Genomic DNA, 14,446 nt, shown 5'->3' with positions numbered 1-14,446 from the left:
TGGTTGCAGAAATTTACACACTAACATCACAGAGGCACTTGTGAATTGGAACAGATGGGCACATTGGGTGAAGTCACTGTCACTGACACGTGCTGCTGCCAGGGTAAAAAAACATGTGGCAATTAACCCCGACTAGTCGTGTCAGAACATCGGTCAGGTCAACATCGAGCATGAGTGTCCTGTGAGAAGGAGTTGGGACTTTTTCTGAGGTGTGCTCACAGGTTGTTCTATTCGTTGTAGACCTTTACAACAATTTACAGAAAGCAAAACAAAATCTTCAAAACTAGTCAGCTACAGCGCCTATGTTGTTAGCCCTGAGGTTTTTGTGTTTGTTTCCTGTAGCGAAGGGGATTTTGAAATTGGTACCAAAACATAGTCAGCCAGTTGCAGGTTTATAGTCAAGATCTACATCCAATGAGTCAGACTAACAGAGCCACCTGGAACACATAAGAGTTGTTGCTGCTTGATTGTCAGTGCTCTTTTACAGTCATATCATTTACAAGGGAGTGACAAAAACATAAAACACACAAGCACACACACACAGACACTCATTGGCATTGCCTTCAAGAACCAATTGCACAATAGAGAACAGGCAGGACAGAACAGACTGACCTCATATTGAGATAAAAAAGACTCGCCATAATGGAAGATAAGATACAGAGAAAAAACTGATTCACACACCCAAACCAAATGGGGCTTCCCAGGGTCCCAGCCAACTCCAAACGCTGAAGTTTCACTTCTGAGAGAGCAGCTGACACATAATGTCTGTTGACAACAGGATGCTAAATGACTCATCAAGATGTTTCGCGCAGTTTAGCTGTATGATCACAACTTGCGGGGCTTGGACATTGCATATACACCGTTCTTCCCTATTAAAGACCCTGTATGAGGTTCAATTATTTTCCACACTCAGTTTACATGAAACAAAGCATTCACAAAGGCAAGTTTGCCATCTGCTTGGTTACAGCAACTCAGAAAATACTATCAAACTGCCCCAGAGTGATACTTTCACCCCAGGAAATGAACTAACATAAAGGACAAAAACAGAACCAGGCTTGTGATCCGCTGGGTAAACCTCAGTGAAGAAGGATTCACCAGTTCTCGCTTCACTCTGAATCTCTACTGGTGTGCCCTTGAGCAACACTTCCCTTTCTTGGCTAATGAAAATGCCCAGAAGCCATTGCTTTTAGACCATTCCCAAATAGATAAACCAAGCAATCAAGATTCTGTGCTGTCAGCAATATAGAAATAGTCTTTCTGTAAACTCAGTGAGTTCCTCTTTTAATTTTTGATATTTTATTTTATTCGCATCGTGAACCAGCTCTGAGACAACGCCATCCATAAACATTGTTGTCAGTTAACTCTTTAACACCTGGATCAACATCATTATGCTGCATTTAGGGGGCTTTTAATGGCATTTATACCTCTGAAATCTGAGAAAATTGGTTTGATTTATTTCAAAAACATGGGAAAAAACATGATGAGCAGCTTGGCAAGAAATGTCCCCCAAACTGCAAAAAAGAAATTGCAAAAGGTTAAAAGGAAATGATCTGAAAATTACATGGGGGGTATTATTAGATATTATAAGAAACAGGGAGGAAATTTCCAGAAACTTAAATTTATAATGCTTTTAATCATACATTTAAAATCATGTTACAGAGAAAAAAGAGAAATATATAGATTTTTTTAGCACTTTCTTAAGGTCACTTTCTTGTTTTGTTTTTGGTTGATTTTTTTTATTGTTTTTTTATTTACACTTTTTTGCTTACTTTCAGGTAATTTTCTTGTAACTTTTAAATAATTTCTTACTATTTTTGGGCCATTTCTTTTTAAGTTGCTGGTTACCCTTTTCCTATGTTTTTGAAAGAAATCAAGCCAGTTCTCTCAGGTATCAAAGGGTTAACGTTGGACGCTATTGAGCTTTTAATACTGATTCTATTGATTTGACCCACAGGTCAATACTAGTGATACCTTGACTGTGTTGGTCCACTACAGCTGAATGAACATTTTGTGTACGTCTTGCAGGTCGTGATGACATGTTGTGAAATAGCAACTTTGAAAGCCTCAGTGATTTTGTCCTGACATAAAGGAAGATATTGACGTCTACATATTGATGCCAATGATGTGACCTTTGATCAATATATAATTTCTTTCACCACATGGCCTTTCTGCCGTCCAAGTCACCGTGATATTTGCAGAATCTTAATGTGTCCTGTAGTTTGACTTATCAATGAACTCCACTGAAATAAAAACATTCCAAAGACACAAATACTTTTTTCTACATTTTTCATCTGCTTAGCTTTGCATAAAGATTAGAAACCTTTTCAGTTTTTATTTTTACATTTATATTTAACTTAACAAATTAGCTTGATTTCCAACAAAAACATGAAAAGAAGACAATGAGCAACAAAAGATGAAATGACCAAAAAAAATAGCAAGAAATTAGTAAGAAGTACAAGAAAATTACCAGAAATTTGTAAAATGTATCTGTAAAAACTGTAATTTAAAAAATGCTTTTAAAAACGGAACTGGAAAAGTGCTTAAAAGTAATATATTGTAAAGAAAAATAAATTAAAATAATTATAACAAATGTAATTAACTTTTCCATGTTTTTCTAAAAAAGAAATCAGAAAATTTTTTCAAATGTTTAAATACTTTTGAAAGGTGCCTGAAAGCAGCACAAGAAAAGTGATGTGGCCCCAGGTTTTAAAGGGTTAAACAAATTAGATATAACATGTTAGTTAGCTGGAGGTGCTGGCAGGCATTTTGCTGCCTTTATACCATGCAGGCTAGCTGTCACCCTGTGTTTCCAGTCTTTATGCTAAACTAACCAGCATTAAATGGTTAGAATACACATTAACATGCTATGCTAACAGTCTACACAAGGTCATGTATTCATGTGCACTATTCCACACAATCATGTCTCGCAGCATTTCCTCACGCTAACTGTCACCATCTTCTGATTTGTCTTCTCTTCACAAAGACACCAACACTCTCTCTCTAACACACACGAACACAGCTGACCTCACTCCAAAAGATGTGTGGAGTCACTTATTGTCACTGTAAATCCCTGAAAAGGTGGCTCCAAAAATCAATCCTAGCAACCAACATACAAATCCAACAGGAACTCAGATGAAAAAAAGAGACTGACAAGAGAAAGAAAATGAAAGCAACTGAAAACTGAAAAGAAATGTCAATGGGAATGGATTGCTCTCTTGTTTTTTTCCTCCTCAAGGGAAAGAGTAAGTGGTGAGGCTGGGCAGAAGTAAAAAGTGGAAGCGTAATGTTAAGGAAGCAGAAGTACCCATTTCTGGTTCTTATACTGTGGATCAGGGATCCACATTGAATTTGCAGCTCATCAGTCATGGCTACGGCCACAGTGGGCAGAAATGGGTGAAAGCCTCACTTCTGCTAACTTAAGGAGAAAGTGGGGGGTGCAAGAAAAAGAATTAAGATATGACAGAAGATATGACTCACTAAACCTGCTCTGCAGCGTTGTCTGGTTGTCAGACATGCAACTATGCCTGCATGAGTGTGTGGGTGTTTGCATAATGACACATCAAGTTGTAGGCCATAGAGTATTTGAAGGAAAGCAGTATTTTCCCTTTACTTTCATTCAGTAGGAAATAAATGCAGGACAAAGGTCACACAGTATAGTGAAATAGCTGTATAACTGTTTTACATATATCTAATTTTATAGTTTAACACCCAGCATTTTTAATTTATTTTTACCCAGATAAACAATGTGAAAACTGTTATGCTTTGATAATTTATTCAGCTATGTCTTACTGCTTGGAGCAAAAAGCCCTTTCTTATGCAAACTAGAGACCCATAAGAATATGTTTGACAGACCCAAAAAGCAAGATTTATAATAACTGTCATAAAACATAAAATAACTGTAAAAAAAAAAAATCCTCTTAGGAATTAAAACAAGTTGTTTTTTCTCTGTTGTCTTGCCTCAGGCCAACTGTTTCCCCCAAATCTCAGTAAACCTATTTAACCTATTAACTGGCAGCCCTTGGATACCAACATGGCTCTTAATTAGTGCTTTATTTAAGACAGGCGTTCTGGAAAGGCCAACAGGTTAAAACAATAACTTAAGTCAAATGCACACTGCTGACTACAACAGCAGTCTCATTAAAGATAAAGTCAAACCTATTCCCCTCAAACTTTCTGTTTTTAGACTAATAAGTGCATATTACAACAACTACACTGCCTGAGATGTAAAGAAACATTTCACTGCTAGTAAGATGCTATTTTTATAAAACTGTATATAAAGTAGAAAAAACAAAATAATTTTGAAATTGTGCTACATGACCAGAGAAAACACAGAAAAAGGACTGAGGCATACGTTTTTGCTCAAGAGGTAGAAAACCTACAATTACCAGAATGCACTACACCGCATGGGACCAATAAACAATCCCACTGGTGGGTGACTTAATGCAAGATTGTCTTTTTTTCACAGGAAACAATATGTCCACTGGCTGATAACAAACACTTTTGTATTACAGTTAAACAGTAAGCTAAAATGTATTTCTGAAATATTTGAGGCGAGAAATAGGCAACGCAGTAACACTAGTTGGTTCACATTTCATGAGCACTGCCTAGTTTTAATGTTGATCCTTGTTTTTTAAGCCTCCATTTTTCACAAAAGAGGAAACACTATGGCACCCACTTCCTGTTCACAAATTCTCATATTAGAGGTTAACAGTGTACTTAGATATGTTTCTAAAACATTTTAGGCAAGAAATAGACAATACAGAAATGGAGGGGCAGGTCTCTTTCTTTTGTACTATTCGGGTGCATTTGTAAATACTCACTCTGAGTGCTAAAGCACACTCTGGTGCAAACTGGACCATTCGTAAATTCAGAGTATTGTTGGAGTATACCATTCGGTTATCCAGAGCACCGCACTCTGTTGTTTGTTAATTGTTTGTTAATTGTTGTTAGCTTAATTGTTTGTTAATAATTGTAGAAATAGAGCGCTCCAGCAACAGTTCTCTTATTTTAGCGTAGAACTTCAGATTGAATTTATGAACGCACCCTTTGTTTGAGTGGTAGTGGGGATTCAGAAATTATGAAGTTAAATCCTTCATGTTTCATGTCACCCGTTTAAATTGGGAGTTTGGCAGGGTGATCTGGGCATTGGTAAGATGGAGGGAAGTTTACCATACTTCATTTTGTATCCATATTGTTGTGATACAAAGGTGGTTTAAAATCTGCAAGGTCTGACTAAAAATGCTAAAATAATGTCATTTGACACACAGTATAGCAAGTTTATTCATTTCAAAAGCAATGTTACTCTATCCCTCTCTGTTGAGCTTCTTTCAGCATAGGCTCCTACATCTGGTGTTGTGAATGTTAGAGGCTTTTAAGCAACATGCCTGTTCCCCTTCCACATGTGCTCACTGAGTCACAATGTCAGATATGGCCTGTGGCCTGTCACCTGCTTTGTCATCATTACCTTTGCTCTCTTTGACACACAGAGAGAAAGCGAGAGTGTCTTAAAACAAACACTATATAACATAAGGAAGCAGTGCATGCATTCAACTCTCCTGGCCTGTCACACACTCATTTCCACTATACACAGATTCATTTGTAATTTGAATATGTGTATTTTTTTCTCATAACCTTTCAGCAGGCACGATATTTGAGTTTTGTGTGATCGTTTACAAAACTAAATACATGTTTACCCAGTGCTGCCTAAACAATAAGGTGATGCTATCTCAAACAGAAACCCATCTTGGGAAAGATCTTTTCCATGAGATCCTGTTTTTTTAAGCATAGACAGACGCCTGCAACAGGAGGCAGTGTGTGATAAAACAGGTTACGCAAGCCTATCAGTTGAAAAACAGTCAGAACAGGTTTACACTGATCTGTATCTTTTCTTTACTCATCTTTTTTTTGCAAACAAGGGTTTACACAATCTAACAGACATAAGTTAAGCACCTAATATTTTTATTTCAATTTTAAGCAAACTTTTGACATGTTTGCACCACATTTGCATTATTTCCTTAACAGTTAAGGAAATAATACAAATGAGGTGCAAATGTGTCTCCATTATTATTTATTGCATGAGGACATTTTGAGCTTTCCTGTTGCCATTCAGTTCTTCTACTTCAAAATATCAGCTGAGACTACTAAATTATCTGTAAATAGCATCACAGTGTAATTTAAAGAAGCCATATTGACTGACTTTATTCAGCAATGAACAGTCAGCAAGCACAGATGCTAAGACATAAGGTGATTTGTTTATTTCTAACCCAAGGGAAAAACTTGTTTAAAGGTCTGGGTATGGAGAGGACAGTTTTGGGTCCTGACCTACACCACAGTCTGCCTATTAGTAACCTCTGAGGATGGAGAGGAATGACAGGTTAACAAGGGGGATGAATTTTGATATTTTTGTCATCCAAAGGGGTGGCTTTCCCCCTCATGCCTGCTCAAATTGTCTTCTGCACTTTGACCTTAGACAGGGAGCAGAATCTTATTTTTTGTTCACATAAGTCCAAAAGCCACAAACACATTATATAAGATAACGACTTTCTGTGACAGCACATTTCGCACTTTGCCCTCTAAACAACACGTTAAAGTTGACGTGGCTCCTGACCTGCTGTCATGTCTGTCTCTCCTTTCACTGTACTAGTCAAACATTAAGATCTATGCCTTGAAAGGTCAGGGTGAGTGGAACTGTAGTAGCTGGGTAGTACCTTTCACTCTTCCCTCATTTGGGCTGGACTTTTGGACATTTCAGTTTGATCCAAACCAAAATTACAGGTTTGAAACCTCACCTGGGCCACATCCGGCAACTCTGGAGTCAAACTCTTCATGTGGTGGTGCAGTTCACTTTACGGTGCTTAATGCTGCGTGTGTTCCTATGGCAGGGGGTGGTGTATAGGCATCCCTTTGTATTTGGGGCAGCTTTACAATGATTTAAACCTGCTGTTGGAGACCACATGACTGCTTCTACTGTTCACTGCAAGTATGTAATCACACTGAAACCTGCACTTAAACATAACCACACATGTACACACCCACGCTACCATGATATTACCGAAAACACACCTTCGATTCTCTGCCTCCATGCAGCTACACCTGAAGGCTAGTCAGTGCAAATAATCACTCAAAAGTGTTTGCTTTAACTTACTTGCAGCTCCACATGGGTGGGGTTTGTTTTATGAGAAAATAATTGATAGAGACTTCACACTATTTGTAGGCCAGTATGGCATGTTTTTCCATACCAAATCACTATCCTAGCTGCCTTTTCAACCATAAGACAGTATAAAAAAAACCCGCAAGAAAATAATCTTACTTTATCGAGAATTTAATAACAATAACGTGTCATATCTGAGTTGTCTGTGTAAGTGTGTGTCCCCTTGTTAGCTTCCTGGTACAACTGATGGTGCTGCCAGCGGTCTTATGATGGAGACATAAACAAAGAGCCACTGTGAAGTGAACCACACAAACACACACACACACACACGCCCGCACACACACACACACACACACACACATACACACACATACACACACATACACACACACACACCATTGTTCTCTCAGTCCCGGTTTACAGAAAAAAAGCAGCCACGTAGCACAGATACTACCAAGTATACACACACTTGACAGATAAGGTGGAAATATTTTACCAAGTAGGTACAAGACTAAAACTAAATGTACCCATGATAAGATATTCCTTCAACATTCCTAATTTTATCAGAAGACCATTACATTACATTACCATTACATATGACACACACACGAACAGGCAAAGGTCACATGTTAGTTGACATTCAGGTGTCCTTTGCTGGAGAGGATGGGCCAATTTGTCATAGTCGACAGTTTGGTTTGATATGAAACACACTCAGGGTAACACACAACCTCTGTAATACTCTAACACATTTTACAACAGCGCTCTATCAAATAAACACGCTCCCAAACATCTACATGGAGCCAGAACATGCTAACAAATACATTTTAAAAATGACTTGCTTCTAGAAGAGTTAAGTGCCTCTATAATGTGCGCTTTCAACACAGACGCAATGCCTTAGATTCACTTGCAAAAGCAACAATGTCCACATAAAATGTCCCTGTAAAACAGATTTGCACTGCCTGTTAGTTTTACCAAGTTATCCACTGTGAACTCTACCCAGTTTGAAAAATGTGAGGGCTGAAACTTGATCTGATATGTTTGCTGAGTTTGCCATAGTTTGCCATTGTCCTGATAAATGTGTAAATGTTCTTGATCCCATATTATACAGTGCCTGGGCTGACACAAAAACTGGTTCAATCCTGTCCAAATGACCACCAAAACAACATTTAAAAACACAGCTTTTTGTCTCTAAATGGTACAAAACCACCAACCATCTGATCACAGAGCAGACTCAGACCACAACAAGGTCAGTGTGCTTTTGGCTCTGCTGACAAGCGCAGTGCAACCAAATGCAGTGGTTTCCAAGCACTGGGTGGTAATCCAAAGCTGGGTCAGGTAAAAATAGGAAGGTAAGGTACAAATAGGTACCATAAATGTTGTTGTTAAGACAACCTAAAGTTACTTTATAAGTTACTATATATACAAAATATCCTGTCTCTGCAACATGAGGCAGGCTTAATAAAAAAAACAGAGGGGTGGTAACCATTAAATATTTTGTTAACCAACAATTCAATTTAGCTTCAGGAAAAGGTCTGCAAACTCATTTTATTAAGATTACTGTCAACATTTCCTGAATATAAGTTGGTGCTTTTTGTAAATACAGACTGACTCAGGTTTTGTCTTGTATTTCATAAAAGCATTTACTCCTGTTTTTTCCAAGCAAGATTTCTTATTGTTGGTATAAAGACAGGACATCCTGTAGGACTTTGTGCTTTGTATGAGATTTCAGAAATCAGTCCACACACACACTTATGTCTGCCTATCCGCTTAAAAATTAACTAACACCTGCATATTCAGAAATGAACATGCAAGTTGCAGGAACTAGCACGCATACTCTCACACAGGCTTGTTTTCTGTCAGTTAATGCTGTTTATGCTCAGAAGCCTTAAGTGCCATAAGATGCTTACTGTGCCTATACGGACAAAGTAATTAACTGGTGACAAGCTTATTTGGCTGGGCATATTATTGCGGGTACACGTTCACTTAAGCAACAACATAAACCAATTAGGAGAAAGCATATTTTGTTCATTTTGTTTTGTACGCCACACAGACAGTCATGTTTTAAGAGTTGTGAGAAAAGAGATGAAAGCCCAGACAGAGACAAGACGAGTAATATAAAAGACAGACAGAGGCAGCTACCCAGTCTTATGATCAATCAATTTGGCCCTGACAGTTCTCTCTACTATTCTTAGAAGCTATGTTTAGCTGCTCTTCTGGCTGGCACACTGTCAAAGACTGACTTCATTATACATTAAATTCTCTAGAGAGTTGTACTTCCAGTAGAAAAACATGACGTACTGCTCAATAGCCATGTCTTGCAGGGTGAGACTGGGAGCACACAGGGGCTCAGGCAATGGAAGTTCTGAATTCATTTTTTGTATAATTGCAAATCGATACCTTCAAGCAGGATATTACTGCAAATTTCCGGGTTGGATGAATCAGAAGGATGTGAGACACATCTCAGATAGATGAACTCCAAGTGGTAAACTTACTGTGGTACTGTGACTATTGTGCTTTGTGCGAAACTAGAGCATAGTGGCTTTACATAAAAATGATGCATGGATCTGCTTTGCATCCCCAAATGGATTTTGACACAGAAGTAAATGAGAGTGTAATTATATATACAGATCACAGTTCTAAGTTTTCTATTTTAAGTTTCCAGTGCTGTTCAGTTGCACGGGAGCAAACCTGCACTGAAAAATAATGACTCTATGAAACCCCAAAGGGTCAAACTGCAAAAGAAGCCACTGATTAAAAATGCAAAATGGGTTTCAACACAAATATCAGCTAAGACGTCACTCTATGAAATATCCATGGGCTAATCTAAAGCCAGGGGATGGCTGGGAGTGTTTTTGTACATATAAAGTTTGGGTTGAAGACAAATAGGCTATCGGCTACCCAACACATGAAATATTTATGAGGTGACCTCATGCTTCATGGGGAAACAGTACAATCAGAAGAAAACTGAAAAGGGACGGGCATACATGCACAGCTGTAAGTGCATTCAGTATGACTTAAAAAGACATGTTGAGTCGCTAAAACCAAAGATAAGTTACCAAAAAAGTAGATTTAGACAATAGCTGCTGGGTTTTTCAATATTGTGGAAAGCATCAAATTTATAGGGTAAAATTGTAAATAATGGCTGATTAGTAATGAAAATGTTCCAGAGCAACTGTTCAGCAAAACTCAATAATAAATCAGTAAGATTTACTGTATGAAATATGTGTTTAGTGCCTACAAGTGTTCCAAATCATAAGAACTTTTCATAATTGTTATTGAAAAAAAAATCTTTTCTTATTTCATACAATACCAAATGCATTTTTCTCAATCAAAGCTCACAGCCACATTTTGCTTACATTTTGACAGTTTTGCATAGCCTATCAATTGATCAATTAAATTTTACATGTTTGATTCAATTCTTAACAACTGATTAATTTATAGTCGATTAATTGTTATCATCCCTTGTCCCCACATACCTGCATAAAGTTAAAATAAGCACTTATTGCGTGGCATATAGGAATATACTGTGTTCATTTAAATAACTGCTGCATAGTCCAGAGTAGGGTCTACAGAAATAAGCGTTGTTTTGATCTGAAAAGTCATAACAATATGTACAAACCCACTCCATGCTGCTGCTCAAGTGTAAATGATTTACAGCACATTTTTCAAGAAGCTAGATACCAAAAAAATGTGTTCAGACAGAACATGAACCAAGCTAAGCGAAAACAGGACTGACGAGTGATTAAATATATGAGCATTTCCAGCAGCTACTTGCACCTTGTTGTTTATAACATTACACACTCTCTCTAACATTTACCCACACTATATATATATATATATATATATATATATATATTATATATATATATATAGTATAGCAGCCAATTGAGAAATACTATTCAATGCTCTAAACTCAGACATAAACAAAATACAGAGGAGTCAACATTGGCGAGCAAGCAAGACAAAGAAACCCAAAACTCCAGCCAGACTACCTCCTTGTTTGCAGCGACAATTCATACTTCCAACACTCATAAAAAAATGTATTTAACCTGAAGGTGTTGCAAAAATGTCTTACCTTACATTTGGCCTGAGCTGTGTTGTCAAAGATAACATAACAAGCAGGCTGCAGCCCATCGACAGGCTATGATAAGGGTTTGTTTACACCGAGCTAGCGAGCTGGCTAGTCCGCTAACAAGAGCTGCCACATCCCAAAGAAGCCAGATAACTATTTAAGAGAGCTTAGGGTTATTTTGACAGCTTACCACGTCGACCTATCTGTCATTAAATACACCAAATACTGCCTCCGTGTGAGTGATAATGCTTCGTAAAGAGAGGCTGGCTAGCAGATTATGCTCCTCTCTGTTGTTTTGACAGCCAGAATTAGCTGGATAGCAAAGCTGCTAGCTGGCAGGTTGTATTCAGAGAGGCGCTAACGTTACGCTAGGAAAGTCCGAACAGTCTGAAACAATATAAAACAACAGAAATAACAACTAATAGTGGATAGTGTGAGTTGTATTATTCACCTGGTCCTGGTGTCTTGGGATGAATTCGTCCTCTGTGTACTGTGAGACAGTTAGTAGAGTTGTCGTCGCTGCTCTGCTCCTCTGGACTCTGAACGGTTCCTGACTGTCTCGAGACCAAACTGGACTCAGCGACGTCTGAGGGAGGTGATCACTGCGTGACGTCGCTCGCATGAGCAGCAGCTAGCCAATCAGATCGCTCAACGAAAAAAACAACCAATTACTGACAGTCAGGAACAGGAAAACATGTTCCAGAAATTGAGCAGCGTTGTTGTAGTTTTTTACTACTTTTCTAAATATTGTGATCAAAAGTGTGTAAAATGAGTGAATATAGCCACATTTCCAAGATAAAACAAATACATGTGATAGGTTGTGAAACATGATGTGAGCTGTGCCGCTTTGTTTAATATCGATGGTGTTTTAGTTGAATAGCCAGCAGTCTTTCAGTTAGAAACTTGTTTTGCAAGCAACTGCCATGTGGAAAATTGAGCAACTTTCAACAATGTTTTGTCTGCCAATGACTTACGAGCCTAGAGCTTAGATCCTCAATAAGGGGTTATCATAATAAATGCAGGGGGTGCCAAATTACCTCTTGATTATTTAATTAGCCTTAAGTTTAAATTGTAAGTAAAATTTGTCTGAAAATACACAGTAAACTCAATGTGAATCCAACATATTACTGACTCAGCTAAATCGGCCTATTAATTAAATTTATGTTGTGCATGACTTTAATGATTATCATCGTGCAGCACTTTTTTCCCCCACATTGGCCAGTTAGTTGTATTAGCCGCAGATTATTTCCTGTGACAGAAAAGAGGTTTCGTGATATATTTAGAAACTTTGTATACAACTCGTATCTTTAACTTTTAATATAACAATTTAATTTAGCATTTAGTTTTCGTTGTAGGAATCGATGCAATGCTGAGATACAGGCCTACTATTTGTTTGTTTTTTTTGTTTGTTTGTTGTTTGTTTATTTTTTTTGTTTATTTTGGTAAGTTTTCTTACACCCCTGATGGTTAGTTAGGAGCTAATCATTTATAACGATTTAAAAAAATTACAATTTTTTAAAAATTTTGTTAAACTGCAAATAATGACATTTGAGAAACAAAAATAAGCAAATATTTGGGATTTTTCCTTGCTGCACAGCCACAGTGCGTGGGATTTCTGGCCCTCTATTGGCAGGAATAGACAAAAGTATTCATCACTATGTTTTAATAAGTTTAGGATCACCTGAAATGAATGATCAACATGCATAATAATAATATTTTTAGTAATGTTTACTAGTAATTTCTGTAAACAGGTCATGAATCCTGCACCACGTGTGACTATAGTAGCTATACAGTATAAATAAAACACGTGCAGGTGGTGACAGTTCAGCTCCAGCACCATATCCGAGAAGGGAGTATGCAGTGTGATAAAAATGGCATCATGCTGAGAATCACACCACCATCGGATCACCTGCTCTCTGCCCTCTCCGCTCCCCAGGCATGGGCTGTGCATATCCATGGTTGCACCATGCCAGAACACACACACACACACACACACACACACACACACACACACACACAAACACAAAAACACACACCCTGTTGCGCTGCAATAACTGTGATTGCATGATTGTGCAAATGGATTTATTGTGATGCAAGGCTCAGCTGGGTGTGTTGCTTCTCCCGGCACTTTCAGTGGAGTTTCATTGGTCTGGTTTATCAGGTTGACAATCCTTCAATGCAAGTAGAAGTACAAAAAAAAATAAGGGGAGGGGAGGGGAGAAATACCATTTGAAAAAGGGTGGTTCTAAAAATGTGGAAAATCTTGCTGTCATTGCTGAGCTAATGCAGATATTTGTGTCCCAACCAGCATGTTTATGTTGGGCCCATGTGGGTGGTAAATGGGCTGAAAAATGGTCCCTATATGAGTTTATTCACAGATTCCATAATTGATCTCCACATGGGTTATGCTATGGCTGCCTGGGTACCAAGTGAGTATGGGCCCAGTGGTGTAATGCAATGAAAGTCATAAGTATTTTTTGGCAGTATCTGTACATTACGTGAGTTTTTATATTTCTATCAAGTTTACTTTCACACCTAATTAAAATTTATAGTTCTTCACTATATTTCCTCTATGCCTCTTAGTTACTTACTACAAAATAGAGAAGGAAGGGAAGAAAGGAGACGTTTAAAAAATACCTTGTTTTCTTTAAGTGTAATGTATGCTTAATTTTTAAGATGGTTTATGTTACAATGAAATAAACTTCCTAATTTTCAAAATTCTGACTGCATCCTTTTTTATCAGCAGCATTACTTGTACTTTTACTTTAAATACAAAATTACATTTAATATCAGAAAGTTACTTGTGATGCTTAAGAAGATAAATATCAAATACTTTAAAACTTTTACTAAATTAGAAATTTAGTAAAAATACATTTAAATTTAAATTCTAATAGGTGACTTTAACCTCTCTCAAAGTCATTGATATCTGTACTACTAGTCAAGTATGGCTTTCATCCACCACTGCCTGCAGAAAATCCCATATAAAACCCATTTTTCACTACCCGCATGAGCCCTACATACAAATGTTGGCTGGGATCTCTTGAGAAACAGTGTATGACATTACATATATGTACATTTTATCTGATTGGTAAGATTAACGATGAGTGTAAAGTTTTATTCTTTTTAACTACAAGGGCTGGGCATTGATTTAACTGTACTTTATTTAGTTTATAGAGAGAAATATGAAAACAAGTTTACAACATATCATAAAAAATATAGTTATA

General features: G+C 37.5%; 1 protein-coding gene across 1 annotated transcript in view; it reads right to left on the bottom strand.

Moving 5' to 3' along the window:
* The window catches only part of adipor2 (adiponectin receptor 2), a 35,500-nt gene extending 23,721 nt beyond the window's left edge, over positions 1 to 11,779 (bottom strand). The window contains exon 1 of the mRNA XM_042511399.1: positions 11,674 to 11,779. The gene's annotated coding sequence lies outside the window, so the exon portion shown is untranslated. The remainder of the gene's footprint in view (positions 1 to 11,673) is intronic.
* Between the last annotated feature and the right edge of the window lie 2,667 nt (positions 11,780 to 14,446).

Source organism: Plectropomus leopardus, chromosome 22, assembly GCF_008729295.1.
Source record: "Plectropomus leopardus isolate mb chromosome 22, YSFRI_Pleo_2.0, whole genome shotgun sequence".
Classification (NCBI taxonomy): Eukaryota; Metazoa; Chordata; class Actinopteri; order Perciformes; family Serranidae; genus Plectropomus; species Plectropomus leopardus.
The sequence above is the reverse complement of the archived record's forward strand: the minus strand, read 5'-3'. Positions and strand labels throughout refer to the sequence as shown.